The sequence below is a fragment of the Scyliorhinus canicula genome, chromosome 8 (assembly GCF_902713615.1).
Source record: "Scyliorhinus canicula chromosome 8, sScyCan1.1, whole genome shotgun sequence".
In the NCBI taxonomy this organism is placed as follows: domain Eukaryota; kingdom Metazoa; phylum Chordata; class Chondrichthyes; order Carcharhiniformes; family Scyliorhinidae; genus Scyliorhinus; species Scyliorhinus canicula.
This window is the reverse complement of record NC_052153.1, coordinates 75,706,173-75,734,026: the sequence shown is the minus strand read 5'-3', so window position 1 is coordinate 75,734,026 and position 27,854 is coordinate 75,706,173. Positions and strand designations below refer to the sequence as shown.

General features: G+C 52.9%; 1 protein-coding gene across 1 annotated transcript in view; it reads right to left on the bottom strand.

The window, feature by feature from the left end:
• The window catches only part of shc3 (SHC (Src homology 2 domain containing) transforming protein 3), a 279,288-nt gene that overhangs the window by 123,354 nt on the left and 128,080 nt on the right, over window positions 1-27,854 (bottom strand). The window lies entirely within an intron of this gene.

Genomic DNA, 27,854 nt, shown 5'->3' with positions numbered 1-27,854 from the left:
AAGGTCACTGCAGCCCTGAACCTCTATATCTCAGGGTTATTTCAGGGTTCGAGTGGGGACTTGTGTGGCATCTTACAAGCTACAGCCCACAAGTACATCCGTGATGTCACGGAATGCCCTGTTTGCCCAGGTAAAGAACTATATAAACTTTGACATGGACCAGGCCCAACAAGATGTCAGGGCGGCAGGATTTTCCACCATTCCCAGGATGCTTCAGGTCAAGTGGCTAATTGATGGCACACATGTCGCCTTGCCCTCACCAGGCAGTCGGGGATTGCACTACATCAACAAGAAAGGGTTCCACTCCCTGAATGCCCAGCTCGTATGTAACCACCACATAAAGATCATGCATGTGTGTGCACGCTTCCCAGGGAATGTGCAAGACAACTACAACCTGGGGCAGTTGGACATACCTGGCCTCTTCGAGGACCTCCGCAGGATACTCGCTCCAAGGTGCGCCGTCACCACTTCATAGTGTGGCACCAGATTGGCACCCAGTGCCCCCTCCTCACGGTCAATGCCCATAGGGCCCTGGAGATCACCTTGGGGCAGAGGGGCAGCTGGATAGAGCCCTGGTGCCCCTGCGTCATCTGGCTCTGCCAGCCCTGGTGGCTCCCCAATGTCTGCAGCACAGTGTTGGCACCCTTGGCGATGCTCCTCAGTGATGGGTATATGCTCTGGAGTACCCCATCAATGCCCACATGCAACAAACTCCACAATGCTTCAGCTATGCCCACCTGAGACTGGGACATATCCCGCAGTGCCTCTCATCAGCGCCGCCTCCTGCGCCGGTAGCCTCTGAGACTCCTCCAATCAGCTATGGACCCGCTGGGATGTTGCTGACATACCCCCACTGAATCTCACGGCCGCACCCTAATGTCTGCATCAGCTCCGGATAAATCTATTCCAGAGGCTCAGCATCTGACTGGGACCATGCTGGATCCTGGGATTATCCACTTCAGTAGCAAAAACTGAAAGGCAGATTATTATCTGAATGGCTATAGGTTCAGAGAGAAGGGATTGTGCAACGAGACCTGGGTGTCCTTGTACACCAGTCACTGAAGATAAGCATGCAGATGCAGCAGGCGGTGAAAAAGACAAATGGTATGTTGGCTTTTACAGCAAGAGGATTCGAGTACAGGAGCAGGGATATCTTGCTGCTATTATACTGGGCCTTGGTGAGACCACATCTGGGATATTGGGTGCAATGTTGGTCTCCTTATCTGAGGAAGGATGTTCTTACTATAGAGGGACTGAAGTGAAGGTTTACCAGACTGATTTCTGGGATGGCGGTACTGACGTATGAAGAAAAATTGAGTCAGTTAGAATTATATTCGCAGGAGTTTAGAAGAATGAGGGAAGGTCTCACAGAAACCTATAAAATTCTAACAGGACTAGACAGGGTAGATTCAGGAAGGATGGCCCTGATAGCGGGGGAGTCCAGAACCAGGGGTCATATTCCAAGGCTATGGGGTAGACCATTTGGGACTGAGTTGAGGAGAAATTTCTTCACCCAGAGATTGGTGAGCGTATGGATTTCGCTACCACAGAGAGCAGTTGAGGCCAAAATATTGTATGTTTTCAAAAAGGTGTTAGATAGAGCTCTAAAGAGATCATAGGATATGGGAGAAAGCAGGAACAAGTTCCTGAGTTGGAATGTCAGCCATGATCATATTGAATGGCGGAGCAGGCTCGAAGGGTCGGATGGCCTATTCTTGCTCCTATGTTTCTATGCTTCTATCCTGGGAACCTATGGGCTGTCTCATTTTATATTTTAATCCAGAAGTTGTTTATTAAGTGGAAGCGTAGTATATTGCAAGATCCGAGCATTTTATTCTATTGCTCTCTCCGCTGTCCTCTCTCTGTTAGGGAGTTTTAAATAAAATTAGTTCAACAATGGCTGCCTGTAGTTGAGCATGAGTTAGTCTTTCTCAGTGCAGTACACAACAGGATCTGTTCTCTCCAATCAGACAGGTGAAAAACCCACTACACCTGTCTGCTAATCAATATTCACAAGTTGAAAGTCAACACCAATGGATCGGAAACACTAGAAAATATATTTTCTTTTTGAACTCATTCAATCAAATAATCGTAATCAAACGCAATAACCTAGAAATAACAGGAATATATTAATTCTGAGAAATGCCTTTCTAAGGGAGGAATCCAGCAGCTATGCTGGGACTCAGCAGCAATTAGAGGATGCAAATACTGGAAGGCAACTCCTCTACTGCAATTAGTGTCATGGGATTGAGAGCAAAGCAAGTTGAGTGAACTCAAGCCAAATGGGAAAAATAATGGTTTAATATGATTTATTTTATTACATTCAATTCACGAGGACATGCATGGCCTCTGACTGCCAAGAATTTGTCATTTTTTTCCAGAGAACATTGGCTTCATTATCCTAATCATGTCGTTGTTTATTTCTACATGTCATTAAGCTATTTGTGTGAGGAATTAACAATTTGTTGATCATAAAACTAACTCATCGTCTAGAAGGTTGAACATTCCATGGAGATATACAATAACACTGGTTTGTGATTTGACATTTCCTGGAAACGCACCTAACCTCACAAGAATATGCTTCAAATGGTTTTTATTTTCTCTTTTCTGGTACTGCACAGGCAAAAAAAATTCTGGGAGGTGGGGGGGAGAGGCCAAGCAAGGATGAAAATAGCCAAAGAACCCACCAAGACAGGACTAGGGGTGCATTGGTCCTGCTGAATTTTAATGACAAGGACTCATTTTCATTTTGTATCTCCGTCTCCTGCCTTGAATCCAGCCCATTAGATACCAGCGGCTAGAGGGGCTGATCCCTGTAATCAGGGGGCAGAAAGATTGGTAATCAGGATAGATCAGCAATCCAGAGGGTTGGAGGGAGATTGGAAAAGGGCGAAGGATGAGGTGAGATTTCCCATCCAGAGAGGGGAAGGTTGGCAATGGGGTGGGGTGGAAGGGGAGATCAGCATTCATAGAATTATAGAATCCCTACAGTGCAGAAGAAGGTCATTTGGCCCATCGAGTGCACCGACCCTCCAAAAGAGCTCCCCACTGTGGCTCCCTCCTCACCCTATCCCCTATTCAGCAGAGGGGAAGCAGAAATATAGAGGGTTGGAGGGAGGCTAATACTGGAGATCCCGGCTGGGTGACTGAGACCTAAAGGCTTCCTTGAGTCAGGTGGAAACATACCTACTACCTCTTGCACACAGAGAGCACTGAAAGAACTGTTTACCTTGGGGATCCTGCAGTGCCTGCCTCCCTCTCGCTGCCAAGATTCCCAATCTCTGGGAAAGCCATGCAACAATAATTAATTTAAAACCATGTTCCAATTGTACTGTAGGAGGCAATTTAAATATGTTACTTGGAAACCTTGTTATTTGCCGCTGCAAAATTGACAGTAGGTACAAGGCAGTGGGATCAGGTTACACAGATTTCATTTTTTAACCCTTGCCCCCCAACTCCCAACCCCACCCTGTTTATTATGAGGATGGTTATACAGAGGCCAATTCAAATTAGATTAAACATATCTTGGAACATTTCTTTTCATTCTGGCCCACCCCAATGAATGTCAGTTCAGGCAATGACTCTGCAATTCCAATTACATATCACAAAATCTGGTTGCATAGCACACACACTTTCAGGATTACAGCCAAAATATGCCTGCACCTGCATGCACACTTCTGGTGCTAGCCATTCTAGACACCATTTTGATGATTATGTTCGTGTGTGCATTAATCACGTCATGACATTAGCGTAGCACTGATTTACACCAAAAGTGGCAGTTTGGACCTGATCACTACAACTAATGCTCTCTCTTAACCTCACACAACTGAACATACATTGAACAGCAGGAAGGACCCCCACCACTCTCAGGTTAGTTGCTGATTGATTTCTACTGGCTGTTGCTGGGTTTTAAGTGCTTAGTGGTTTGCATTGTCACTTAAAGTTGCAGATGTCTACAATGTGGTATATGGTAACAACCTCAGTTCTCCCTTCATGGGTTCTGCTTGGACCATTTGCTCTCAGTGATGGTCGATGTAGTTACAAACCCCCTTTGCGTGCAGTGCAAAGGGAGATTGTACAGAAGCAACACAGGGAAGGACTAGCTTCTCAAAGAGGAGAGGAGGGGAAGAAATGCTCTCAGCAGGAGGCCATAAACAACTAGGGTCTTCAGAGAGCATTCCCCCAACTGACGTTCAGCTAATGACAGAACATGATTCATTGAAATCTGCCAACTGTTTCAGCCTGAACTGCACCCTCAGAGCAGACAGGGACAGGGACTACATTGCCAGTAGCTGTCAAGGTGACCATGACAATAAAGTTTCATGCTTCAGGCAGCTTTCAGGCTGGAGCCAACGATACTCACAATTTGCTGTGCATTGTTGCATACGGAAGGTCACTGGCACTGTATACAAAAGGAGCTAAATGCATTTCATTCTCTCTTGCCAGAGAACAGCAGGCGAAGTGAGCATACAACTTCATTAGGATTGCAGACCTTCCCATGGATGCAGCGTGCTACTGATTGCATGCACATTACTTTGCAGCTGTCGCATATCAACTCTAATGTACCCAAACAAGAGTGGCATTCCACTCCCTCAATGTCCACCTTGTGTACGATGATACTCAGTGCAAGGATGGCACGGTGCTGCAGTGGTTAGTACTGCTACCTCACCGGGTCGAGGACTTGGGTTCAATCCCAGCTCTGGGTCACTGTCCGTGTGGAGTCTGCACATTCTCCCCATGTTTGCGTGGGTCTCATCCCCACAACCCAAAGATGTGCAGGGTAGATGGATTGGCTACACTAAATTGTCCCTTAATTGGAAAAAACTAATTGGGCACTTAAAAAATTTTATTTAATGATACTCAGTGCAGGTCAATGACCACTATCCTGACAGCAGTCATGATGCCTTCATAGTATGGCAGTCCACTGTATCAGCTGTATTTGAGCCACGAGGACAACCCCAAGGGTGGCTATTGTGGTGACAAGGGCTATCTGATGACCACCTGACTCATAACTCTGGTACTCTACCCACACATACGTTGCCCCATACATATTATAAAAATCATTTTGCCATATGAAATGTTATCGAGCAGACGTTACTTAAGTAAATGCAAAAAGTGCTGAAGCAACACTTTCACTGCCTGGACAATTCTGGAGGAGTTCAGCAGAACTTTCCGGAGTGTCTGTGATGATTTGTTGTTATCTGCTGCATCCTGCACAATCTCAACAACATAAGGACATAGACATTGTTACCAGGTACTTGGAGAGTAGTTGAGAAAAAAAGAAGAGGAGAAGGAAAAATGGAGGAGAAAGAAAAAGAGGCACCCACCACAGCTCCTTTCCTGTGATCGGTCCATTCAACTCTGCTACTGTTAGGAAATAGAGATCATTTTAATAAGTTATATTTGTAATTATGTATGTTGGGCATAACCTATTAAGTTTAAATTTTAGTTTCATTTTTAAAAGTTGCTTGTAAGACTTTGGGTTGTTTAGATGCCTGCAAGACAGGGCTGCAAGGTGCCAGCCTTGGATAATATGGGTTTGCGAGAAGCCAGAGATCCGGGAAGACTAAAGGGTTGGTAACTCCTTACTGCAGGTTTGTGAAACACTTGTGTTTGTTGGCATGGCTAAGCAGCCAGGAGATTGTGTGGAAAGGAAATTTGAATGCATGTGGTGCTCCAGAGCAGAGGAATACTGGAAAGAGAGGTTGAAACCCTGAAAGTGGATCCTTAGTGTAGACATGCGAGAGGAAAAGATTCCGAGGTGTGTTCTTCTCGAGCCGTGATTGGAAAGCTTTGTGTGGAATACAGAGTTCCAGTGAGACCAGTTGGCTCACAAAGTGACGAGCATCTGTCGGGAATTGATGTAAAATCTGCAGAAGCTGTTTTGGGGCATCTGACACTTGGCCCTGAATTTTACCCTCGGGGTGCACCTGAAGTTGGCATGGTCAGAGGGGGATATGAAAGCCGCACCCAGCCAAGATCCACTGTGAATGCGATATTACGCTGGGGCCAATTAAGACCTGCCGGTTGGCTTTTCAGCATAGGGGTGGGAATGAGTTGGGTACTGGGCAAATGGGGACCCAGCGGGAGGTTTAAAAATGGAAGAGACATCTTGTGGGGAGGCTGAAGGAGTTGTTTGGAAGTTATCCAATAACTGTCCTGGTGTGCAGTCATGGCTCAGCACCTGGTGTCATGGAAGCCGGGAGGGCAAGTCAGGTGGGCACTCTGAAGCACCCCCCCCCCCCCCCCCCACCGCCCTCAAACGTTTCTCAGATGAATGCCTGGGAGTCCTGGTCGACTCAGTGCCAGGCGGCAGATCTTAATGACCAGAGGCGACAAGAGAAGGTTGTCCCACTTGACCAAGAAGACGTGACAGAGGTCATTGCCCGGGCCAGTGGGATGGCAGGATGTGCCGCATGTGGCTTCAGTGCCTCAAAAGGCTCTCTAATTTTCCCTGTCAGGAGAAGAGAAGTCAGGAGGCTGTGGAGCACTGAAGAACAGGTGGAGAAGTGCATAATCTGTTAATCCTCACAAAGCACAAAAGCAATGCACTGGAGCGGGTGTGTCACTGGCCAGATCGCACCTCTGGTCATGGTGAGGAGATGAGGTCTCGGAAGAAGATAAGAGTGCAGGCAATAGATGTGTCTGTGGTGGGAGGATGCTGGAAACATCACGGGTTCTTCTCATCAGAAACTGAACTGCCATAGCCTGAGTGCCGTTTGGAGCCCCAATGCGTTTGGCACCATGCAGCAGGTCTGCATTGTCTCCTTAGCCCACCTAACATGCATAGTGACTAGAATGATTGAACATACTGATCTTGGCCTTCCTGCTGCAGATGCACCAGAGCCACCAGTGACCCCGAGGACCCCCACCCCCACCCCCATTAAGCTCCGAGGAAGATATTGCACTTGCATCAGCTTCACACCTTCGCTCAGAACCCAGCATGAGCGCAGATGCTCTCATATTGGTGAGCATTAATTCATCATGGGTAATGTACAGTGGCAAGGACACACCACACTCAGGTGCTGGCAGAGGCAGAGACTTCCCAGGGTGCCGACAATGAAAGCACTTCTGGAGACCAGGACTATGTTTCACCCGAGGCAGATGATGAGCTTCTGGAGTTGTTCATCTGGCGACAGGTGTTGCATGTCCAGTGAGATCCCTGGGGAGATCTGGCAGAGATCCATGAAGGTCTCTGTCATGGAGGAGTCCATGCAGAGCATGAATACTGCATTGACTCTTAACACTGAGCGCACTGCCTCCTCCATTGAGAGAGTGGCAATTCTCTTGGAGAGGCAGCATCAGGAAGAGATTAGGGGTTCCTGGGGTTGTGTTTGGCTCTGTAATCCTTAGGAGGTCACTGTCAGTGTGAGAGATGGGCAAGGTACCTCATCGTCCTGCTTGGCGCCCATCAGCAATGGTGTGCAGGGAGGTCCAAACACACCTCACGCTGGCACATGAGCTGCCTGATATCTCTGTGGGCTCCTCTCAGGACGCTCCAGGTAAGGTCACCAGACCCTCTGCCCACTGCCAGTGGCTGCTGCATCTGATGATGCTGCAAAGAATGAGACTTCGGCTGCCAGAGGCCAACTGGCAAGACCATCATTGCCACCAGGGCAGCAAAGTCAGCAGACTGCCTCTAATCTGCCTGCAGGCAGGGAGGGGGGCCAAGACGCAGCACCCACAGTCGTTGAAGACACCTTCAGCACACCAAGGACATGTCACAAAGGACATTATTTGCATTCATTATTTTGAAATTTGTGTTTGGGATGGCAACATTGGATATTCTTTTCTGTTCATGGGAAGTTACATAAACATGTTTTTGACTTTAATGGGTTGAGTTGGCTGCACAGGTTTGTAACATTGCGTGATGCTGTTGATCTGGCTTAGGCTCTCATTTAAAGATTGTTTGCAAAGGAGATGGTGCCATTGGCTCGTGTAAGCATCGATGCCTTGGATACCTAGCTGAAGGTTCACAGGATCAAAACATTCCTGGTGTCGCTGCCCCCCGAATATTTTCCGCCTCGAGGTCATCACCCTATCCCTCCCCAGGCTCTTCTTCTGACCGATCACTGGGGCTATCCGCCCTTTCCTGTTGAGCAGCCTCGCTTTTCTCAATATCCATTGGGTCCTGCCTTGCCAGAGCGAGGTTGTGCAGCACACAGTATATGATGTCTATGAGGGAGACATGTTCTGGAGAATATTGTTTATTCCCCCTCGGATCGGTCCAGGCATCTGAAGTGCATCTTCAGCAACCCAATGGTCCTCTCCACCACCGCTCTTGTGGAGACATGACTCCTGTTCTCTCCTCGACCTCAGTTCTTGGGTGACGGAATGGGGTCATCATTCACCTCCTCACCTTGTCACCCAGGAGCCATCCATCCAATCGTGCAGGAGCCATGAACAAACTTGGTACCTGTGAGTGACGCAAGTTGTAACCATTGTGTGAACTGCCCAGGGTAACAGACACAAACTTGGAGAATCCGAACATTCATCAAGTGGAGCACATTTCTGTTGACAAAAGCTCCCAGCTCACCTGCTAGTGCCTTGGTGGCCATGTGAGTGCAATTGATTGCACCCTGAATGCAGGGGAAACCAGCCATCGCGGCAAAGCCTCATACTCTCTCCACCGGGCTGGCCTCATCAGTCTGGAGTGGAAGAATGTACAGATGTAGCATCAGTCACAAACTTGGTACTACTGTGCCTGCTGACTTTGAAATTGTGTACGTGCACGATGATGCAAGGAAGCACGGCAGACAATATTTGACAAATGTTTACGTTCAGTCAGGTCGAGTGTGCTCCCGACCCCTAAACGTATAATTCTGGCCGTGTGGTTTGTGGTTGTGGAGGTGCTTTGTCTGACCACAGGTCGTCTATTGGTTTACATGGATAGTGTCCCTATGGTGAACATTAGATTCCAAGATAGATTTTGTAACTTACATTGTCCTCACAAATCTGTGTATTTCTGTAAAAGTATAGTTTGGACGAATGAATGGGGCATTATAGCTCATGATTTCTCATTGAATAAATGTTTTATTCTTTTGTTAGAAGTTCATCGGCAGCCCTGTGACTCGCTTCTGGAGCCGCCATCAACATATCTAAACAAAAAATAAAAGATCGACGTAACAAGCTGCGTTCCAGCCAGGGTTCTGACTTCTCCAGTAGTAACATCAGATGGGATCATAGCAAAACAAATGAGCATAATCTCAAATCCCCATTCACAAACAGTCTTACACCTTACATTCCTTCTGAAACTGAACATCAAAGCATCATCGTGGTCACAGCGATAAAATAAAAGCAACCATAAAAATAACATTCCAAACCAAATTTATAATTCAAACCATGCCAAATTGCACATACATACCAACTAATCATAAACTTAGTAAGAGTAAAGATGGGATTCTCCGATTGCCGACGCCGGAATCGTGTTCGGCGATTGGCCGGAGAATCCGTTTTTTATGCCGAAATCGAGGGCGGCGCCATTTTCCAGATGCTCCACCCCCTCAAAAATGGCATAATAGCTGAGTAAGCCACAAGTCGTGTGGGACAGCCTCAGGACGGCGGCGTCGGTCCCGTGTCAACTCAGTTTTCAGGGACCTCACATGGCAGCTGCGGACTGTGTCCAGCACCACCATAGTCAAGGAGGGGGAGCTGTCCCGCTGTCCGGGGGAGCTTTAGCAGGGGTTGGGGGAGACTGGTGGGGAGTGGTGCAGGGGTGGCGAGGGGAGTTATAGAGGGGCATTATGTGGTAGGCAGGATCCACACATGTTGTATGGCGTGGCTGTCGCAGGTCGCTGCCGTGCGCATATGCGGCCACGGACCTGGCAATTCCCCATCCGTATCTGCAGGTTACATGGCATGGCTGCTAGCGCCCCACTGGATATAGTCTCAAAATCGGAGAATCCAGCCCAAAGTTCTTAAACTTGGGAATATCACCAAAAAACCTGAATACAGAATGAATATTGATGTATTAAAGTACTATTGTGTTAAGCAGCATAACATCAAAGATTAAATATTAACACTACACATGTAGTCAGATGAAAACATAAGATCATAAGAACAAGGAGCAGGAGTAGGCCATCTGGCCCTTCGAGCCTGCTCCGCCAGTCAATGAGGTCATGACTGATCTTTTGTGGACTCAGCTCCACTTTCCCATCCGAACACCATAACCCTTTATTCCTTTATTCTTCAAAAAACTATCTATTTTTGTCTCGAAAACATTTAATGAAGGAGCCTCAGCCGCTTCACTGGGCAGGGAATTCCATAGATTCACAACCCTTTGGGTGAAGAAATTCCTCCTAAATTCAGTCCTAAATCTACTTCCCCTTATTTTGAGGCTATATCCCCTAGTTCTGCTATCACCCGCCCGTGGAAACAACCTGCCCGCATCGATCCTATCTATTCCCTTCATAATTTTATATGTTTCTATAAGGTCCCCCCGCATCCTACTAAATTCCAACAAGTAAAGTCCCAATCTACTCAACCTCTCCTCATAATCCAACCCCCTCAACTCTGGGATTAATCTAGTGAATCTCCTCTGCACACCCTCCAGTGCCAGTACATCCTTTCTCAGGTAAGGAAACCAAAACTGATCACAATATTCCAGGTGTGGCCTCACTAACACCTCATACAGTTGCAGCATAACCTTCCTAGTCTGAAACTCCATCCTTCTAGCAATGAAGAACAAAACTCCATTCGTCTTCTTAATCACCTGTTGCACCTGTAAACCAACTTTTTGTGACTCATGCATTAGCACACCCAGGTCCCTCTGCACAGCAGCATGTTTTAATATTTTATCATTTAAATAATAATCCCTTTTGCTGTTATTCCTACCAAAATTGATAACCTCACATTTGTCAACATTGTATTCCATCTGCCAGACCCTAGCCCATTAACATAAACTATCCAAATCCCTCTGCAGACTTCCAGTATCCTCTGCACTTTTTGCTTTACCACTCCTCTTAGTGTCGTCTGCAAACTTGGACATATTGCACTTGGTCCCCAACTCCAAATCATCTATGTAAATTGTGAACAATTGTGGGCCCAACACTGATCCCTGAGGGACACCACTAGCTACTGATTGCCAACCAGAGAAACACCCATTAATCCCCACTCTTTGCTTTCTATATATTAACCAATCCTCTATCCATGCTACTACTTTACCCTTAACATCATGCATCTTTATCTCATGCAGCAACCGTTTGTGTGGCACCTTGTCAAAAGCTTTCTGGAAATCCAGATATACAACATCCATTGGCTCCCCATTGTCTACTGCACTGGTAATGTCCTCAAAAAATTCCACTAAATTAGTTAGGCACGACCTACCCTTTATGAGCCCATGCTGCGTCTGTCCAAGGGGATAATTTCCATCCAGATGCCTCGCTATTTCTTCCTTGATGATAGATTCCAGCATCTTCCCTATTACCGAAGTTAAGCTCACTGGCCTATAATTACCCGCTTTCTGCCAACCTCCTTTTTTAAACAGTGGTGTCACGTTTGCTAATTTCCAATCCGCCGGGACCACCCCAGAGTCTAGTGAATTTCGGTAAATTATCACTAGTGCATTTGCAATTTCCCTAGCCATCTCTTTCAGCACTCTGGGATGCATTCCATCAGGGCCAGGAGACTTGTCTATCTTTAGCCCCATTAGCTTGCCCATCACTACCTCCTTAGTGACAACAATTGTCTCAAGGTCCTCACCTGTCATAGCCTCATTTCCATCAGTCACTCGCAATTTATTTGTGTCTTCCACTGTGAAGACTGACCCAAAAATCCTGTTCAGTTCCTCAGCCATTTCCTCATCTCCCATTATTAAATCTCCCTTCTCACCCTCTAATGGACCAACATTTATTTTAGCCACTTTTTTTGGTTTTATACATTTGCAGACACTTTTAATATCTGTTTTTATATTCTGAGCAAGTTTACTCTCATAATCTATCTTAGTCTTCTTTATAGGTTTTTTAGTAGCTTTCTGTTGCCCCCTAAAAATTTCCCAATCCTCTAGTCTCGCACTAATCTTTGCCACTTTGTATGCTTTTTCCTTCGATTTGATACTCTCCCTTATTTCCTTAGCTATCCACGGTCGATTTTCGCTCTTTCTGCCGTCCATCTCGAACATGTCAGGAATCATCGAGTGTGCCACGATGAAGGCATCGTGCACACTGCCTGGGTATCGGGCGCAGATGTGTATGATGCGCAGCTCATGGTCTAATATCAGCTGCATGTTCATTGAGTTCATTGAGAGAAACCCCTTTCAGTTAGTGTAGATGCTCATAAGGGAACATGCATCCCGTCGATGGCGGACAACCCTGCTGCCCGGGCATCCAAGTAGGCTCAGTCCACATTGAAATGGATGTACTGAGCCAACTGGGCATATAGGGCCTTCTTGATGGCGTGGATGTACCTGTGCACCGACGTCTTTGAGATCCCGGACAGACCCTCACTCGGTGCCTGAAAGGACCCCGTGGCAAAAACGTTCATGGCGACAGTCACCTTGACGGCCACTGGGAATGGGTATCCTCCCCCATACACCCTCGATGCCAGATGTGCCATGATCTAGCAGATATGTCACACTGTCTCGGTGCTCAGCCGGAGTCTTCGATGGCATGCCTGGTCCGGCAGGTCCTCAAATGACAGGCGCTGCTGGAACATACAAGGCCTCATCCAGCACCTCCTTTGCACCTCCTCCTCCTCGGCCTGTTTAGCAGCTGGCTCTCCATCCTGGGCGGCTGCCTCCTATTCCTCTGGGGCAGGCTCCATTGCTGCAGCTTCCTCCTCCTCGAGTGTGGTGATCTACCACTGTATATATGTGTGTGCTTGAATTAGGGGATGTATCACCGTACCTGTATTACAGGTTTTCCGGTAAGCCCCTGCCGGCTAGCTCCGCCCACAGGGAGCAGTATAAATATTCATAAGTTTCCCTGAGGTGCCATTCTACAGCTGCAGCGGAATGAATAGCATCTCACTGTAATAAAGCCTCTCTTGTACCGAATCGAGTCTTTGTGTGCAATTGTTAGAGCCACAATGTATTACAGTGAGATTTTCCAACATCATGGACATCAGAATTAAGCCTGATCGCCTGTAGCTGGATCCGCAGTCGCCACATGCCAGGAAAGACTTTAACCACTGGCTGGCTGTTTTCGAGGCCTACATCACCTCAGGGGACCCTGCACCATCGGAGGCTCAGAAGGTACAACTCCTATACTCAAGGTTGACCTCCAGCGTGTTCCCGCTGATTCAGGACGCGCCTACCTATGCCCGGGCCATGGAACTGCTAAAAGAGAATTACGCTCAGTCGACGAACACTCTGTCTCGGCCACGGAACATTCGAATCTACTCATGCGGGATGCATTTGTAACGGGTATTGCATCGGACCCCATCCAACAACGACTGCTGGAAGGGGCCGCTCTCGATCTTGCGGCAACAAAGACCTTAGCGTTCTCAATGACGGCCGCTTCCCATAATGTGCAATCCTACCCCACCAGCCGCGCGGCCCATCCATCCTACCCCTCGTGGGCCCCGCAACCGACCCCCCTGACTGGGGCCGCTCCCACGCAGTATGCCTGCGCTGCTCACCGCACCGCGCATCCTGGGGGTCCCCGCTGCTACTTCTGCAGTCAGCAGAAGCACCCCCGCCAGCGCTGCCCGGCCCGCACCGTGACCTGCAAATCTTGTGGCAAGAAAGGCCACTTTGCAGCGGTGTGTCAGTCCCGCGCATTTGCTGCAATCGCGCCCGAACTCCCCTCCCCTCGCCTCAGCCAATCGCGCAATGGGCCCTGCTGTCCACTACCCCTGGGGCCATGTGCGATCAGTGGCCGCCGCCATCTTTCGCTGCCCCCACCATGTGCGCGCCATGGACGCTGCCATCTTCATCCTCCGACTCCATGTACGTCCCAAGGTTGCCGCCATCTTGCCCCGCCCCCACAACGTGCGCTCCATGGTCGCCGCCATCTTGCCCCGCCCCCGCAACGTGCGCTGCATGGGCGCCGCCATCTTCTTCCCCGCAGGTACTCCAGACGCCGCCATTTTGTCCTCCCCTCAGAACGGGACCACGGGACCCGGGTCGCTGCCGCTACTCATCGGACTCGTCGGACTCTTCAGTCGATCGCCCACTACTCGCCTCAATGACGCTCGACCAATCCCGTCCCCGCAACCAGGCCACCGCTTCTACGATGGTGCTTGACAACGGCCACGCGACCTCCTGCCTCATCGACTCCGGGAGCACGGACAGTTTCATCCATCCGGACACGGTAAGGCGCTGCTCCCTCGCGGTCCATCCCGCCAACCAGCGGATCTCCCTGGCCTCCGGATCCCACTCTGTCCTGATCCGGGGCTTCTGTCTGGTACGTTCTCCCCAACCTCTGTGCGACACTTTTACTGGGCCTGGACTTCCAATGTAACCTCCAGAGCCTCACACTCAAATTTGGCGGCCCCTACCTCCCCTCACCGTTTGCGGCCTCACGACCCTCAAGGTTGAGCCTCCCTCCCTCTTTGCCAATCTGACTGCAGATTGTAAGCCCGTCGCCACCAGGAGCAGGCGGTACAGCACCCAGGACAAGACCTTCATCAGGTCCAAGGTCCAGCGGCTGGTTCGGGAGGGTATCATCGAGGCCAGCAATAGCCCCTGGAGAGCCCAAGTGGTGGTTGTTAAAACTGGGGAGAAACACAGGATGGTCGTGGACTACAGCCAAACCATCAACCGGTACACGCAGCTCGACGTGTATCCCCTCCCTCGCATATCTGATATGGTCAATCAGATTGCACAGTACCAGGTCTTCTCAACAATTGACCTGAAATCTGCCTACCACCAGCTCCCCATTTGTAAATCAGACCGTCCCTACACTGCCTTTGAGGCTGACGGTCGACTGTGTCAGTTTCTTAGGGTTCCCTTCGGCGTCACTTACAGGGTCTCGGTATTTCAGCAAGAAATGGACCGAATGGTTGATCGGTACGGACTGTGGGCCACGTTTCGATACTTAGACAATGTCACCATCTGCGGCCACGACCAGCAGGACCATGACGCCAACCTTGCTAAATTTCTCCACACCGCATCTCTCCTCAACCTCACTTATAACAAGGAGAAGTGCGTGTTCAGCACAGACCACTTAGACATCCTCGGCTACGTAGTCCAAAACGGACTACTGGGGCCCGATCCCGACCGCATGTGCCCCCTCATGGAGCTTTCCCTCCCCCACTGTCCCAAGGCTCTGAAACCATGCCTGGGGTTCTTTTCTTACTACGCCCAGTGGGTCTCACAATCCGCGGGCAAGGCCCACCCACTGATCCAGTCCACACAATTTCCCCTCACGGCTGAGGCACAACAGGCCTTCGCTCGTATTCGCTCAGACATAGCCAAGGCCGGGATGGATGCAGTAGATGAGACACTGCCCTTCCAAGTAGAGAGCGACGCTTCAGATGTCACCCTTGCCGCCACTCTAAATCAGGCAGGCAGACCCGTGGCATTATTTTCCCGCACCCTCCATGTCTCCGAAATCCGACATTCCTCTATTGGGAAGGAGGCCCAGGCAATCGGTGAAGCGGTGCGGCACTGGAGGCATTACCGGCAGGAGATTCACTCTCCTCACTGACCAACGGTCGGTAGCCTTCATGTTTAACAATACGCAGTGGGGCAAGATCAAAAGCGTCAAAATCTTGCGGTGGAGAATCGAGCTCTCCACCTATAATTACGAGATCTTGTATCGCCCCGGCAAGCTCAATGAACCCCCACACGCCCTCTCCCGAGGTACATGTGCCAGCGCACAAGTGAACCAGCTCCGTGCCTTGCACGAGAGCCTTTGCCATCCGGGGGTCACTCGGTTGTACCACCTAGTCAAAGCCTGCAATCTGCCCTACTCTGTCGAGGAAGTATGGACAGTCACCAGAGACTGCCAGGTCTGTGCGGAGTGCAAGCCGCACTTCTACCGGCCAGACCGCGCGCGCCTGGTGAAAGCGTCCCACCCCTTTGAACGCCTCGGCGTGGATTTCAAAGGGCCCCTCCCCTCCACCGACCGCAACACCTACATCCTTAGTGTGGTCGATGAATTCTCTAGGCCCCTTCGCCATCCCATGACCGGATATGACGTCTGCCACCGTCATCAAGGCCCTCGATTCCATATTCGCTCTGTTCGGTTTCCCCGACTATATCCACAGTGACAGGGGATCCTCGTTCATGAGCGATGAGCTGCGTCAGTTCCTGCTCAGCAGGGGTATCGCCTCCAGCAGGACGACCAGCTATAACCCCCAGGGAAACGGGCAGGTAGAGAGAGAGAATGGGACGGTATGGAGGGTCGTCCAGCTGGCCCTACAGTCCAGGAACCTCCCAGCCGCTCGCTGGCAGCAGGTCCTCCCTGACGGGCTCCACTCCATTCGGTCACTGCTGTGCACCGCAACTAACAACACACCCCATGAACCTGTTTTTACCTTCCCTAGGAAGTCTACATCCGGGGTGTCGCTCCCGACTTGGCTCGCAGCTCCAGGACCGGTCCTTCTTCGTAGGCATGTTAGGCTCCACAAGGCAGACACTCTGGTGGACAAGGTACGCCTGCTCCACGCGAACCCCCAATATGCCTACGTGGAGTTCCCCGACGGCCGCCAGGATACAGTCTCGCTCAGGGACCTGGCTCCCTCGGGTGCCTATCCCATGCCCACACACCTCCCTACCCACGCGCCACCCTCCTTTTCCCCGGCGCCTCCGACTTCAGCCCCACCAGGTCCATCCCTCGTTCCCCTGCCCACACTAGAGGACATGGAAGATTTTGGCTCGCTCCCGGAGTCATCCCGCCACTGGCCAGCACCAACACCGCCAGCACCTACGCCGTCGACGCTGACACCGCCTGTGCAGACGTCGCCACCACTGCTGCATCGCTCACAACAGAACGTCCGACCGCCGGTCTGACTCAACCTGTGACGGGCACCGGGTTGCCCGATGGACACTTGGTTCCCTTCCCCCCCCCTCTGTAAATAGATCACATTTATGTATTGTAGTTTCACGTCACCCCCGCTGGACTCATTTTTTACAGGGGGTGAATGTAGTGATCTACCACTGTATATAAGTGTGTGCTTGCATTAGGGGATGTATCACCGTACCTGTATTACAAGTTTTCCAGTAAGCCCCTGCCGGCTAGCTCCGCCCACAGGGAGCAGTATAAATATTCATAAGTTTCCCTGAGATGCCATTCTACAGCTGCAGCCGAAGGAATAGCATCTCACTGTAATAAAGCCTCTCTTGTACCAAATCGAGTCTTTGTGTGCAATTGTTAGCGCCACATCGAGCAGCTCCAGCTCGTACAGCCGTTGGGTATCCCCCAGGGCTGCAGCGACTAGCAGGAAGGCCACCATTGCTGGTTGAATTCCAATATCCATTGTCTGAAGGGGGTGAAATTCCAACATTAGCATGGTGCCTACCCCATGCTCAACCAGGTCCACCGGGCTACTCAGTGGCCCCGGTTAGCACTGCGGGCTCTGCCCCCGCATGTCACCCCCATCTCCACACCTCTGGTCCCTTTGTTGTCCGGCACCATAGGGGCCTCTGGCCCTGGCACTGCTCCTGCTGCCAGGGGTACCGCAAGTTGGCACTGTCCTTGCCAGCGGTACGCTCTGCGGTCCCAACCCGGTGCCTCCGAGGAGTCGACAAAGCAAGTTGCCCTCGAGTGGGTCGCCTGATCTGCCTGACTTCCCGCCAGCCAGTGTGAGGGGTATGGCGGAGGGTGGGTTGCAGGGGTGGGTGGGGGGCACCCATACGGCCAGTGTCACTCTGCAGAACCAGGGGCCAAAGTGAGTAGCCAATGGGGTGCACAGCAAGATGGCTGCCTTGCAGGCTGCGGCAATGGCAGTCCATGCCTGGACACCGCCTCAGTCCCTTGGGGGTCACTCTGACCCCACGACCTGTTCCCTGTCACACACCTGTAGTAATCCACGGGAGGCAGGAGTTCTGTCACCACACCAATATTTATTTACAATAACGATATTACAGGAGCAGCTACAAACAGTGCTGCTAGCAGTCCAGTCAACTTAAGACTGGCTCACAAAGCCTACACAGGTGATTATATGGACCCCCTCAATGAGCTATCATTGAGGGAGCTCATACTCCAATTGGCCAACCAATAAAGCCAATTGGAGTTCATTACACACCACCGCCCCCAGCCCTGGCAGGGCACCCCCAGCCCAGCCAGCCCGGCCAGATTCTGACCCGGAAGCCCGCAGTCACACCTCTCTGTGTACTATCTCCTCTCTCTCCCTCAGCAGCCACGACACTGGTTTCACGATTTTTAAAAGCACAAATGATCCGCGTCATCGGAAACTCGGCCCATCGGTGGCAGGAAATTTCGGAGGGCCCGCAGAATACCGGGTCGGGCCAGCTAATGATATGCAACCAGTGTTTACTGTACGTGCGATCCGGACCGCATTGACGCCACTGTCGAGGTGACGGAGAATTGCGATTTGGCATCAAATTGGTGCCTGCCGCATTTCCCGATTTCAGTGTCGGCCAACGGACAATCAGGCCCCATTTTGGCACCCTCCTAAGCAGCAATCAAAAGTGAAAACATGGACACCTCTGTAGCTCAACAGCTTTTTGATTTTTAGCCTGGAAATACACATTGCAATTTTTTAGAATTGTCTTATAAGTATGCAGGTAGAAAACGTATATTTAAGCTGAAGCCACCAGTTCATTCCTTACTGCTTGTGCAGAGTGGAGTAAAAATTAATTTGCATAAATCAAGCAGCTTATTTGAAATTTTGATTGTCCCTGTAGAATCCGCTAAAGCAGCACACGTGGATCAGCCAGGTAGAAAACAAAGATTTTATTTATTCACAATATTACACTCTCCACTCCCCGAAGGGACTCCTTCCTGACCTGCTCCCAGATCGGGGTTTTGAGCTCTCAGTTAAGGGGGAAACCCTGCCCCCTTGTTACCGGAATCTAATTGTCCTGATCTTGTGACATCCCTGAGGGTTATAACATCGCCCACCCCCCAACCCCAAATCCAGAGATACGTCCATGTCACATCCCGTGAAAGAATTTTTTTTAAATCACTGCCTGAAGCTCCCCGTGCCCAATCCCAATCTCCAGCCTTCCCCTTCCCAATCCATCACCCTCGCCTCCTGATCATGATCTGGGAGCTGATAATGCCAGAGACTGTCCCCATGGGTGACTTCCTGGTTTAAGATAATTGGCAAAAGTCCCAAAGAGTACATGAGAGAAAAAAAATATTTTACACAGCCAGCTATTATCTGGAATGCACTGCTTGAAAGGGTGTTGAAAGCAGATTCAGTGGTAACATTCAAAAGAGAATTAGAGAATTGAATGTATGATTACACAGGAAACATTCACAGAGTCATTACAAAAGAGCAGGGATATAGGACTAATTGGATAACTCTTTCAAAGAGCTAACGTGGGAACAATGTGAGAATGGCTCCCTTCTGCAACGTCTGATTCCTATTTTAAGGTCGTAATTGCCAATGATTGCACTTCAATTCTATCTGAATACCTTATTTTTTTTGAATGTCAGTATAGCTTTTCTGCCGTCAGAAACAATTGTGTTGCAGAGTGAATTTATCTTCAGATGAAGTTGCAAGTCCACCAAAAATATTATTTAACTGATTGGAAAGTAAATCCCAGCAGGTTTACAAACGTGTGGTACAATCTAGCTGTGGGTCCTTAGCATGCCTTTTCTTCAAGGTGGTGAAATTAAATTGTTATTAAAGTTCTAGAAATTGTTACTAAAGTTCGAGAAAAATCAAAAGCGTGTTGAATTCTATGATCCATATTTGCTAAAACGGCAAGACGCCGTATCATCTGGGGCATCAGATGCTCCCCCCACTGACGTGATGCGAGGCCTGAGAATCACTACAGCTTTCTGACAGACAAGGTGACCATGCCGTGCACCTCCAGGTGGTCAGGGACATGGCAGGGCTTTGCCCCGGCACTGCCTCCTGGCACCCTGGGAGTGCCACGCTGACAGGGCCAGGGATGGGGTGTCCAGGGGTTGAACCCCATTTGTGGAGGGTTCCTATTATGTGGGGATGCCAGTGATGGTGGTGGAGGTGGTCACTGAAACCCCAAAATTGGTTATGGTGGTGGGACGGCACACTGAAATCCAGATGTCGGCGATGGTGGTAGGACAGCACACTGGAACCTCAGTATCGGCGATGGTGGTGGGAGAGCACACTGGAACCCCGATGCCAGCGATGGTGGTGGGACGGCACACTGGAACGTCAGTATCGGCGATGAGGGTGGGAGGGCACACTGAAATCCAGATGTCGGCGATGGTGGTAGGAGAGCACACTGGAACCTCAGTATCGGCGATGGTGGTGGGACGGCACACTGAAATCCAGATGTCGGCGATGGTGGTGGGACGGCACACTGGAACCTCGATGTCAGCCATGTTGGTGAGACGGCACACTGGAATCCCGATGTTGCCGATGGGGGTGGTACGGCACACTGGAACCCCGATGCCAGCGATGGTGGTGGGACGGCACACTGGAACCTCAGTATCGGCGATGGGGGTGGTGGGACGGCACACTGGAACCTCGATATTGCCGATGGGGGTGGTGGGACGACACACTGGAACCCCGATGTCAGCGATGGTGGTGGGACGGCACACTGGAACCCCGATATTGCCGATGGGGGTGGTGGGACGGCACACTGGAACCCCGATGTCGGCGATGGTGGTGAGACGGCACACTGGAACCCCGATGTCGGCGATGGTGGTGGGACGGCACACTGGAACCCCGATGTCGGCGATGGTGGTGGGACGACTCACTGGAACCCCGATGTCGGCGATGGTGGTGGGACGGCACACTGGAACCCCGATGTCGGCGATGGTGGTGGGATGGCTCACTGGAATCCTGATGTCGGTGATGGTGGTGTGAGGGCACACTGGAACCCCGATGTCGGCGATGGGGGTGGGAGGGCACACTGGAACCCCGATGTCGGCGATGGGGGTGAGACGGCACACTGGAATCCTGATGTCGGTGATGGTGGTGGGACGGCACACTGGAACCCCGATGTCAGCGATGGGGGTGGCACGGCACACTGGAACCCCGATGCCGGCGACGGTGGTGAGACTGCACACTGGAACCCCGATGTCAGCGATGGTGGTGGGACGGCACACTGGAACCCCGATGTCGGCGATGGGGGTGAGACTGCACACTGGAACCCCGATGTCGGCGATGGAGGTGGGACGGCACACTGGAACCCCGATGTCGGCGATGGTGGTGGGACGGCACACTGGAACCCCGATGTCGGCGATGGTGGTGGGATGGCTCACTGGAATCCTGATGTCGGTGATGGTGGTGTGAGGGCACACTGGAACCCCGATGTCGGCGATGGGGGTGGGAGGGCACACTGGAACCCCGATGTCGGCGATGGTGGTGGGACGGCACACTGGAACCCCGATGTCAGCGATGGGGGTGGCACGGCACACTGGAACCCCGATGCCGGCGACGGTGGTGAGACTGCACACTGGAACCCCGATGTCAGCGATGGTGGTGGGACGGCACACTGGAACCCCGATGTCGGCGATGGGGGTGAGACTGCACACTGGAACCCCGATGTCGGCGATGGAGGTGGGACGGCACACTGGAACCCCGATGTCGGCGATGGGGGTGAGACCGCACACTGGAACCCCGATGTCGGCGATGGGGGTGGGACGGCACACTGAGATCCCGATGTCGCCGATGGTGGTGGGACGGCTCACTGGAACCCCGATGTCGGCGATGGGGGTGGGACGGCACACTGGAACCCCGATGTCGTCGATGGGGGTGAGACCGCACACTGGAACCCCGATGTCGGCGATGGGGGTGGGACGGCACACTGGAACCCCGATGTCGGCGATGGTGGTGGGACGGCACACTGAGATCCCGATGTCGGCGATGGTGGTGAGAGGGCACACTGGAATCCCGATGTCGGCGATGGTGGTGGGACGGCACACTGGAACCCCGATGTCAGCGATGGTGGTGAGAGGGCACACTGGAATCCCGATGTCGGCGATGGTGGTGGGACGGCACACTGGAACCCCGATGTCGGCGATGGTGGTGAGAGGGCACACTGGAATCCCGATGTCGGCGATGGTGGTGGGACGGCACACTGGAACCCCGATGTCGGCGATGGTGGTGGGACGGCACACTGGAACCCCGATGTCGGCGATGGGGGTGGGACGGCACACTGGAACCCTGATGTTGCCGATGGTGGTGGGACGGCACACTGGAACCCCGATGTCGGCGATGGTGGTGGGACGGTACACTGGAATCTCGTTGTCGGCGATGGGGGTGGGAGAGCACACTGGAACCCCGATGTCGGCGATGGTGGTGGGACGGCACACTGGAATTCCGATGTCGGCGATGGTAGTGAGACGGCACACTGGAACCCCGATGTCGGCGATGGTGGTGGGACGGCACACTGGAACCCCGATGTCGGCGATGGGGGTGGGAGGGCACACTGGAACCCCGATGTCGGCGATGGTGGTGGGACGGCACACTGGAACCCCGATGTCAGCGATGGGGGTGGGACGGCACACTGGAACCCCGATGCCGGCGACGGTGGTGAGACTGCACACTGGAACCCCGATGTCAGCGATGGTGGTGGGACGGCACACTGGAACCCCGATGTCGGCGATGGGGGTGAGACTGCACACTGGAACCCCGATGTCGGCGATGGAGGTGGGACGGCACACTGGAACCCCGATGTCGGCGATGGGGGTGAGACCGCACACTGGAACCCCGATGTCGGCGATGGGGGTGGGACGGCACACTGAGATCCCGATGTCGCCGATGGTGGTGGGACGGCTCACTGGAACCCCGATGTCGGCGATGGGGGTGGGACGGCACACTGGAACCCCGATGTCGGCGATGGGGGTGAGACCGCACACTGGAACCCCGATGTCGGCGATGGGGGTGGGACGGCACACTGGAACCCCGATGTCGGCGATGGGGGTGGGACGGCACACTGAGATCCCGATGTCGGCGATGGTGGTGAGAGGGCACACTGGAATCCCGATGTCGGCGATGGTGGTGGGACGGCACACTGGAACCCCGATGTCAGCGATGGTGGTGAGAGGGCACACTGGAATCCCGATGTCGGCGATGGTGGTGGGACGGCACACTGGAACCCCGATGTCGGCGATGGTGGTGAGAGGGCACACTGGAATCCCGATGTCGGCGATGGTGGTGGGACGGCACACTGGAACCCCGATGTCAGCGATGGTGGTGGGACGGCACACTGGAACCCCGATGTCGGCGATGGGGGTGGGACGGCACACTGGAACCCTGATGTTGCCGATGGTGGTGGGACGGCACACTGGAACCCCGATGTCGGCGATGGTGGTGGGACGGTACACTGGAATCTCGTTGTCGGCGATGGGGGTGGGAGAGCACACTGGAACCCCGATGTCGGCGATGGTGGTGGGACGGCACACTGGAATTCCGATGTCGGCGATGGTAGTGAGACGGCACACTGGAACCCCGATGTCGGCGATGGTGGTGGGACGGCACACTGGAACCCCGATATCGGCGATGGTGGTGAAAGGGCACACTGGAATCCCGATGTCGGTGATGGTGGTGGGACGGCACACTGAAATCCCGATGTCGGCAATGGTGGTGGGACGGCACACTGGAACCCCGATGCCGGCGATGGTGGTGGGACAGCACACTGGAACCCCGATGTCGGGGATGGTAGTGAGACGGCACACTGGAACCCCGATGTCGGCGATGGGGGTGGGATGGCACACTGGAACCCCGATGTCGGTGATGGGGGTGGGACGGCACACTGGAATGCCGATGTCGGCGATGGTGGTGGGACGGCTCACTGGAATCCCGATATCGGCGATGAGGGTGGGACGGCACACTGGAACCCCGATGCCGGCGATGGGGGTGGGACGGCACACTGGAACCCCGATGCCGGCGATGGTGGTGGGACGGCACACTGGAACCCCGATGTCGGCGATGGTAGTGGGACGGCACACTGAGATCCCGATGTCGGCGATGGTGGTGGGACGGCACACTGGAACCCCAATGTTGGTGATGTTGCTGGAACGGCACACTGGAATCCCGATGTCGGTGATGGTGGTGGGACGGCACACTGGAACCCCAATGTTGGTGATGGTGCTGGAACGGCACACTGGAATCCCGATGTCGGTGATGGGGGTGCGTGGGCACATTGAAAGCTCAAAGTTGGCGATCGTGGTCGTACGGCACACTGGAACCCCGATGTCGGTGATGGTGGTGGGACGGCACACTGGAACCCCGATGTCGGCGATGGGGGTGGGACGGCAGAATGGAACCCCGATGTTGGCGATGGTGCTCGACGGCACACTGGAACCTCGATGTCGGCGGTGGGGGTGGAAGGGCACACTGGAACCTCGATGTCGGCGGTCGGGGTGGAAGGGCATACTGGAACCTCGATGTCGGCGGTGGGGGTGGAAGGGCACACTGGAACCTCGATGTCGGCGGTGGGGGTGGGAGGGCACACTGGAACCTCGATGTCGGCGATGGTGGTGAGACGGCACACTGGAACCTCGATGTCGGCGGTGGGGGTGGGAGGGCACACTGGAACCTCGATGTCGGCGGTGGGAGTGGGACGACTCACTGGAACCCCGATGTCGGTGATGGGGGTGGGACGACTCACTGGAACCTCAATGTCGGCGATGGGGGTGGGAGGGCACACTGGAACCTCGATGTCGGCGATGGTGGTGAGACGGCACACTGGAACCCCGATATCGGCGATGGTAGTGGGACGGCACACTGGAACCTCGATGTCGGTGATGGGGGTGGGAGGGCACACTGGAATCCCGATGTTGGCGATGGTGGTGGTACGGCACACTGGAACCCCGCTTTCGGCGATGGGGGTGGGACGGCACACTGGAACCTCGATGCCGGGGATGGTGGTGGGACGGCTCACTGGAACCCCGATATTGACCATGCTGATGGGACGGCACACTGGAACCCCGCTTTCGGCGATGGTAGTGGGAGGGCACACTGGAACCCCGCTTTCGGCGATGGTAGTGGGTGGGCACACTGGAACATCGATGCCGGGGATGGTGGTGGGACCGCACACTGGAACCCCGATGTCGGCGATGGGGATGAGACGGCACACTGGAACTCCAATGTCGGCGATGGTGGTGGTACGGCACACTGGAACCCCGATGTCGGCGATGGTGGTGGTACGGCACACTGGAGCCCCGATATCGGCGATGGTGGTGGGACGGCACACTGGAACCCCGATGTCGGCGATGGTGGTGGTACGGCACACTGCAACCCAGATATCGGCGATGGTGGTGGGACGGCACACTGGAACCCCGATGTCGGCGATGGTGGTGGGACGGCACACTGGAACCCCGATGTCAGCGATGGTGGTGAAAGGGCACACTGGAACCCCGATGTCGGTGATGGGGGTGCGTGGGCACATTGAAAGCTCAAAGTTGGCGATCGTGGTCGTACGGCAACCTGGAACCCCGATGTCGGTGATGGGGGTGGGACGGCACATTGGAACCTCGATGTCGGCGATGGGGGTGGGAGGGCTCACTGGAATCCCGATGTTGGCGATGGTGGTGGGAGGGCACACTGGAATCCCGCTTTCGGCGATGGTGGTGGGAGGGCACACTGGAACCTCGATGCCGGGGATGGTGGTGGGACGGCTCACTGGAACCCCAATATTGACCATGCTGATGGGACGGCACACTGGAACCCCGCTTTCGGCGATGGTAGTGGGAGGGCACACTGGAACCCCGCTTTCGGCGATGGTAGTGGGACGGCACACTGGAACATCGATGCCGGGGATGGTGGTGGGACGGCACACTGGAATCCCGATGTCGACGATGGGGGTGAGACGGCACACTGGAACCCCGATGTCGGCGATGGTGGTGGGAGATAACACTGGAACCCTGATGTCGGCGATGGTGGTGGGACGGCACACTGGAACCCCAATGTCGGCGATGGTGGTGGGACGGCACACTGGAACCCCGATGTCAGCGATGGTGGTGGGACGGCACACTGGAACCCCAATGTCGCGATGGTGGTGAGACGGCACACTGGAACCCCAATGTCGGCGATGGTGGTGGGACAGCACACTGGAACCCCGATGTCGGCGATGGTGGTGAGACGGCACACTGGAACCCCAATGTCGGCGATGGTGGTGGGACGGCTCACTGGAACCTCAATGTCGGCGATGGTGGTGGGAGGGCACACTGGGAACCTCAATATTGACAATGGTGGTGAAGGACACACGATGGGGGTGGGACGGCACACTGGAACCCCGATGTCGGTGATGGTGGTGGGACGGCACACTGGAACCCCGATGTCGGCGATGGTGGTGGGAGGGCACACTGGAACCCCGATGTCGGTGATGGTGGTGGGACGGCACACTGGAATCCCGATGTCGGTGATGGTGGTGGGATGACTCACTGGGAACTTCAATATTGTCGTTGGTGGTGGGACAGCACACTGGAACCTCGATATTGACAATGGTGGTGAAGGACACACTGGAACCCCAATGTCAGCGTTGGTGGTGAGACGGCACACTGGAACCCCGTTGTCGACGATGATGGTGGGCAGAGGCTGGCAATGGTGGTAGTGGGGGGGGGGGGGGGGTTAAACATTTAAACATTGTGCCCTGATGCCAGCAATGCTGGTAGCGGGGGTGGGGGTGGGGTGGGGTGAGGGGTTAAGCACTGAGCCCCAATGCCACCGATGGTGGTAGTGGGGGGGGAGCCCTGAGCCCCGATGTCACCGATGCTGGTAGTGGGGGGGGGGGGGGGGGGGGAGGTTGAACACTGAGCCTCGATGTCACCAAAGGTGGTAGTGGGGGGGGGGAGCTCTGAGCCCCAATGCTGTCGATGTTGGTAGTGGGGGGGGGGGGGGGGGGGGGGGGGGGGGGAGTACAGGCTCTCTGAGACCCCGCCTCCCCAGAAAGACAGGACGAAACACTTGATTTCTCAACAAAGTGTCAGAAGACCTGGTGACAAAACCTCACGCCCGTTTTCAGGCAGAACTTAACACTTTGCCATTTTGGGGGAAAATTTCACCCAAGACCTTTGAGCAGGCACTAAAGCATTGCCAAGAAGTACATGATGATAGATCTAGAACCAATACACAGTTAGTGTTGGTGGCAGATATTACTGTCTATTACAGATATACATAAGGAACAGTTTCCAGCATGCTTATCTGCATAAGGAATTCGGGATCTAATTATGAAGAACTCTAAAGAATATTAGCTAACATATCTGTCTGTGCGGAGTCTGCACGTCCTCCCCGTGTGTGCGTGGGTTTCCTCCGGGTGCTCCAGTTTCCTCCCACAGTCCAAAGATGTGCGGGTTAGGTGGATTGGCCAGGCTAAATTGCCCTTAGTGTCCTAAAAAATAAGGTTAATGGGGGTTGTTGGGTTACTGGTATAGGGTGGATACGTGGGCTTGAGTAGGGTGATCATTGCTCGGCACAACATCGAGGGCCGAAGGGTCTGTTCTGTGCTGTACTGTTCTAATTCTAATTCTAATATGTTGAAGCACTATTGTTTCTTACAGACACGCAAATGGTGAACTATCATGTGGGCAGACAGAGATGACCATGACGCAAGTCACATAAATCCCATGAAAAATTAATTTCAATGATACTATAGAATCTCAGTAATAAGCGACTGATTATCCACAATTAAATTACTAAAGATCAAATGACACAAATTCAATGCAAACTGAGTTCTGATGAAAAGTTCACATTGTCAATTCTCTTTCTGTATACTGCTTAACTGCTGAGTGTTTTCAGTATTTTCTGCTCTGTTCCTTCTCCCCACTAAACTACATTGAACAAAGAAATTCTTATCCTAGTCTGGAAACCCTCCTTCCAACTGACTACTATAGATTAGACAG